The sequence below is a fragment of the Engraulis encrasicolus genome, chromosome 15 (genome assembly GCF_034702125.1).
Source record: "Engraulis encrasicolus isolate BLACKSEA-1 chromosome 15, IST_EnEncr_1.0, whole genome shotgun sequence".
Taxonomy (NCBI): domain Eukaryota; kingdom Metazoa; phylum Chordata; class Actinopteri; order Clupeiformes; family Engraulidae; genus Engraulis; species Engraulis encrasicolus.
In genome coordinates, this window is record NC_085871.1 from 18020480 (window position 1) to 18027257 (window position 6778).

The following is a 6778-nucleotide window of genomic DNA, read 5'->3' on the forward strand; positions in this document are numbered from 1 at the left end:
ATGCAGCGTATATGTGTCACCAGGACACAATGGGTTAAGTACCAGTGCGCTGTAACAAAGTGTGCAAGAACGAGTAATAACATTATGTTAGGTTTAGGATTAAGGCTATGTAGATTGGAAGCCTGTGCAGTTTTATATGTTGTTACCCACTCATGTGTTCATGTGTTACCCAGTCAGTGGAAAGGGCTGAAAAGATTATTAACACACACGCATATGATTAGGTTATGTCTGTAAGAGGTAAATGTGTCATGTCATGATAACATGATATGGAATAAAACGACGTATTAAATACGTTTTGAGACTCAATTACCACAGCATGCTACTGTATCTACTACTATACAAAGACTTTGACCAAATCTTTTTAAGGCATCGTCCTCTTTTTTACTCTGTGTAGGACAATGCTATCAGTTTTGCAACTGTACACTGTCCCTTACCCTGTCCTTGTTTAAATTGCTCCTTGTAAGTGGCTTTGAACAAAGGCGTCTGCTAAATGCTAATGTAATGTAATGTAAAAATTTTAAATCTAACGGTTGTATAAAGCTCAATACCTCTCCTAAGGCTATGGATGCTCATTCTGACAGCACAGAATATGCTCTCCACTCAAATAACCTCAGTCAGAGTATTTCTTATCGTGATGCTTTACACTTTACAGCTCGGGCCTATCTCGCTTTATGACCGTCTTGAGGGAAATGACCTGTCATCCGGGTGGCTGCGTCTATCCTCTGTGGTGTAAGCTATAGGGCAGTATGTCATCTTTTGAGTGGGAAAAGGCGCTAAGACCTCTTGTACATGGAGGCCTCCTGTGGCTCCCCTGCAGCACCACGCTGATCGACTGCATCGATCTGCTGTTTGAAGATTCATAACACACTGAGGGGTGACCCGTGTCTGTTCGTTTGCATCAAGGCGGATTCATGCACCAGGCATCCCAGTCGAAAACGTCCTCTCCTTCATCCTCCTCCCCCCTTCACCCATCTTCAATAGCTCAATATATTAGATTCAGCATGTAAGCCGGGGCTTCCTCGTCTTGGGTATCCTGTGGTGAATTCGTTTGTTAAATAATTTGCTTGTCAGTAACCCTATATATTTTTGGAACAGTTTGAATTGAATAGAAATTAGAAAATTAGATATTGAATTGTCCTGTAGAGAATTAGCAGGGATACAGGAATGAGATTTGAAAGGTTATGACCGATGGAATTGTACAGTAGCTTCAGCATCTGTCATATTGTGCCATGGCCTTACGCTTGTTTGTTTTCCCAAGTTCTCCGGTAGGACTGAATGGATAGCAGTTGAAAAATAGCCTTTTCCCATGTGGTTTCCGATAATTGCGGTGCCCTATTTTTTTAAAACAAAGTCTAATTTTAGTGTTCTTCTGGGACCGCTTAATACAGCTGGGAGAGACGTTATAACATAGCCTCGCATGTAAATCACTGGGGGAAAACGTGTCCTCAAAGACTCATGTGCTGCAAGAGGTGTCTTTAGCGCTTTGCCGTTCAAGCAGTCTGTCTGGTGTGATGGTGTCACCTGTGTTTTTTTGCTATTTAAACCCCTGATTCACTCTGAAATCAACACAACAAAGGCACAATGCCACGATATATCATCTCAACAATCTGTGGGATAAGAATGTACCTAGAAAAAGGCAAACAAGCAGGAATTTTGTGTTTGTTCATATTCAGTCAGTGCACGACAAGGTATGTGGAGTCATGCATTTGTGCATTGTTAGGCTGTATACAGTACTTATCTGGTGATACAATATCTTGCTACCTCATTGTTGGGATAGAATGCTCAGCTGTAGGAATGATTCAGCTGTTGGAATGTTCGCTTTTTGCAGAGAATGTTTTTTTTGGATAGAGAACTCATCGCTGTTCTTGTGTCAGCTTGACTCTGTGTGATGGTTTTTTTGTGGCAAACCGTACCACGTATTTTTGAAGAAGATTCCATTTCGCACCAGGGTTTTGTATTTTGAGGTACCGGTTAAGGGAGGTTTACTTGTTAAAAAGTTGAAGAAAACGGCTCACTCTTCTTGCTGATGCCAGAGAGTTCTATGGAAACAAGTTTTAGGCCTAAAGCCTTTTTCAAAGCTTTTTTTCATCGGCATCGGTAGCACATGCCAGAGGCCAGCGTGTCAAAAGCTGAACAAAGTGGCAGTACTAATACCCCCTCTCTTGCTTATTATCTTTCTGACACCAGCCACTTGTCACACACACACACACACACACACACACTCACACACACACACACACACACACACACACACACACACACACACACACACACACACACACACACACACACACACACACACACACACACACACACACACACACACACACACACACACACACACAGCTGGCCTCGTGCCTAGTTATCATATTCCTAAGTACAAAAATGCCACTGTGATCTCAGGCTGCTGGCAGCTGGCCTGCCAGGGTCAGGTAATATATTTAATTGGGCCAGGCGGACTCCGCTCCACTCCTCTGCTCTCACGTCTCCTCACCGCTCTGGTCTCCTCTCCTCTCCTCCCCTCTCTTCACCTCTGTGGTCTCTCCTCTCCTCTCCTCTCCTCCCCTCTCTTCTCCTCTCCTCTCCTCTCCTCTCCTCACCTCTCCTCTCCTCTGGTCTCTCCTCACCTCTCTTCTCCTCTCCTTTCTCCTCTCTTCCTCTCCTCTCCTCTCCTCTCATCTCTTTCCTCTCCTCCTCTCCTCTCTTCTCCTCTCCTCTCCTCTCCTCCTCTCTGGTCTCTTCACCCCTCTCCTCTCCTCATGTCTCCTCACCTCTCTGGTGTCTCCTCTCCTCTCCTATGGTCTCTCCTCTCCTCTCCTCTCCTCTCCTCTCTGGTCTCTTCACCCCTCTCCTCTCCTCTCCTCTCCTCTCCGCTCCTCTCCTCTCCTCAGCTGATATGTTTGTGTCTGTCTGTCTGTCTGTCTGTCTCTCTCTGTCTCTCTCTGTCTCTCTTTCTCTCTCTCTTGCTCTCTCTCTCTGCATGTGAGTTTGTGAAACAGTTAAGATGTCTTGTGGAGGACGGCAGGGCAGAGAGGCAAAGGGAAACCAATCTGGCCTGGCTGGCCGCCAGCAATGGATGGGCCTACAGTATGCAGGGAGGGCGTCATGTAGGAATGTGCTGACTTTGTCCTCATACAGCCCAGCTGAGGACAGTGTATTGCTGAGGACGGTTGTACAACAACTTCTCAATGCAGTTATCAGGGCATCCCCCTGCACTTTATAGTTCAGGTAGCCATATCTCACCTTGACTAGGTCCTCTTGAAAAGGTTTTTAGGTTTTGCATATTTGTGAATGTAATTTTGAAGGTTGCTTTTCAAAACTTATGTAGGCCATTTGATTTCCTGAAGTTTCATATGATTTCATATAAAGAAATGGTACAACTGACTTTCTAATCACTAAAATCACATACTCTGATACCACACCCTATCCACCTCCTCAACTAACAAGTCAAGTCAAGTCAAGTCAGCTTTTATTGTCACTTTCCTCATGTGCACAAGACATACAAGGCAAAATGAAATTATGTTTTCTCTCTATACCATGCCAGGACAACACGTATACAAAACTGACATTTTGCAGACTGACATAAAGTGCAAGACAGGACAGGTAAAAGTGATGGACTGGTACAAGAGTGGTCAATAATAAATACAGTACAAATGAACATTTAACATTTAACATTTACATTTAACATTGAACATGTAAACAGAGATAAGATAAATAGAGAATGTAGACATTACAATAATAGAAAGTATAACAGTGAAGTAACAGTATAATAACAATACAAGTAGTGGATGGGGTAGCAGCATGTTGTATTGTCTGTTTAGTACAGCAATAATATCAAACAAGAGGTAACCTTTTAATGTGCTGTTCATACTCTAGGTGTCACTGGGAACAGGGCTGGTGGAGCTAAGAATGAATCAATGACGAATCTTACACCGTATGCCAATAGTGACAAATCCCTTCTGTTCAATATTCAAGAGTCAAGAGACTCACATGCTTCACTGGGAATGCGATTCAACTCATGCCAGGGATGTTGTTTGAGATTTGAAAGCCAGCGTGCCCTTGTTAAGCTTACCCACAGGAAACAAACTTTTCATACCACAGCGTTACAAAACATGGCTGTTGTGGTATGTCAGCCGCGTCAGTGCTTCCTTACATGCCTCGTCAGCATTGATTGTCAATAACATCAATTATGCTAAGATAACCTACGGTATGCTAGCTAATCTCTAAGAAAATCTCCTGTCAGTCTCATGGTGTCTTTTGAAGCGTAGCAGCAGCAGCAGCAGCAGCAGCAGTAGCAGCAGATCCTCTCCCCAGAGAGGGGACCACAGCTGGGGCTTAACATGCCCCCATCTACCCTCTGTGCCTCTGGTGCTAAGGTACACACAGATGACGTTCAATACTTCCCACTCCCTAGTTGCAAGCCTAAGAGAACAGGAGGGGGTATTTTTGGGGGCTTTTCAAGCCTTTATTTTTAGAGGACAGTGAAGGTGGTGCCAGGAAGCGAGTTGGGAGAGGGAGATGGGGAAGGGTCAGCAAAGGGCCCGAGTCGGAATCGACCCCGGGTCGGCCGCGTAGTAGAAGAATGCCCTACCAGAGATTGTAGGAGTATTATTATCCAGTCTCTCTGGCCTTACCATTAGCGCCACGGAAGGGCCGACTGTATACAATTCTGAAACACTTGTATTTTGCACATCTCATGATGGCTTCCTCAGTTGAATTGGCACAGAGTGACTTCACAGCTTCTTGGGAAATACAGCAGTGGGTTTAGGTTGTGATTTGAAATGTTTGACAGACCACCTTGTGCTAGGGCTGGGCGATATGGGAAAAAAACTATATCACGATATGGATTACTTTATATCACGATAACGATATATATCACGATATATCACAATTACATATGTTTTCAGTTATTCGCTTTATTTACTCTTTATTTTTTCATGTCGCAAAACAACCTTTCTTTGAAATGGATCTTTTTCTTCTTATTTTTACAGTTACATGAACTTATAGTGTGTATAGTGGCAATATGAAATGTAATTAAATGATATTCAGTTGTGTAAAATTGATAAAATTACTATCACGATATCAACGATATAGGAGAAAGTCACGATATACACTTTTATATCACGATAACGATATATATCGTCATATTGCCCTGCCCCACCTTGTGCTACGATTAGCCAATGATGTGCTGCTGTCTCGGTTCCTGACCTTTCACCTTTTACAAAGTGACCCTATTTCTCCATTGGCCCGGACAAAGACAGATAGATTGACTGAAAGACCAATTGTACTTATTTGATACTAATACCCTCCAACCCTCCACTGTTGTCAGTCTCTGACTCCATCTAATTTGTCTAGGTTTTAAGGTTTCTATTCTTAACATGGTTAAAGCAACACTCCGGTTTTTTGGACTTCATTTCCGAGTCAACCGGAGTGTTAGAAGTGTGTCCAGATCGTTTTTTTGAAATTCCATGCAGTCCTTGTAAAACCCTAGGTAGAGTAGATTGGCTATGAGGAGAGGCAAATATTAACACAGGGCAATCACCCAGGACTATTTTTGTTTTGCAGCACCCTACCCTACCAGGACCTTACTGTGTGTGCGTGTACGTTTCCGTTTGTGTGCGTGTGAGGGCGTGTATGAACTGATGGATGGCTGATGGCTGTGTGCAATAATGTGCATTAGGCCTTTGTGTATGTTTTGTATTTGTGCGTTTATGCAAGCTATTAGACACCTTAATTTCCCTCTGGATTAATAAAATTACTCTACTCTACTGTACTCTACTCCTTAATATGTCACGCACGTGTTCGTGTGACTGCTGCCCAGTGGCTCTGCGTAGGCAATGACAGCACCCTATGGGAGAGGGCACTAACTTAATTGGCCTCTTGCTCCCATACCCCTCAACCATAGTCTCCAACCTAGTTTCCAACCTATAAATTGTCCTTAGGTATTCAGGTTTCTATTTTATGCCATGGTTACATGGGCAAGGCGAGTGGAGTGGATATGAGGAGGAGGAAAGGCAAATATGGCAGACCTGTGTGTTTAATGTGTCAGCTGTCCAGTGGACCTGCGTGGGCAATGGCATGGTCAGCCGCATGGCATGCTGCAGGACACTAATTGGCCTCTTGGGCCACTAGGGACCAGAATGGCACTCTGAAGGCTGGCCTAGCCATGGACACTGCCCTTACTGTAGGCTACATGCTCATCATGGACATGCATGCACGCACGCACGCATGCACGCACGCACACATACTACGTACAATGCCATGCATGCACCCTCAGACTAAAAATAACCGCACACACACACACACACACACACACACACACACACACACACACACACACACAAGGGCTGTATCGATATTGTATTGAATCGAGAAATCGCGATACACACAATACTGTATCAGGGCTTTTTCTGAACGGGGAAATAGGGGCGCTCCACCCTCATACCTCCGTGGATGCACCCTCATACTACTTTTAAAAAAAAATCTAAATTACTTTTTTGAGCGTCCCTAGTAAATTCCCCCCTTGATTATTACTAGCCTCTTGTAGCCTCTAACAATCAAAGTTTTTATTCATCATATTATTTTATAATGTGAAATTGTGGGGTGTATCGAACTGTAGGTCATAAATCATGATGCGAGTTGAGCTTATCGTTACAGCCCTAACACCCACACACACACACAACACACACACACACACACACACACACACACACACACACACACACACACACACACACACACACACACACACACACACACACACACACACACACAACAC

General features: G+C 43.9%; 1 protein-coding gene across 4 annotated transcripts in view; it reads left to right on the forward strand.

Annotated features, from left to right (window-relative positions):
* osbpl8 (oxysterol binding protein-like 8) overlaps nt 1-6778 on the forward strand; it is a 201293-nt gene that overhangs the window by 21132 nt on the left and 173383 nt on the right. The gene's annotated exons all lie outside the window — the stretch shown is intronic.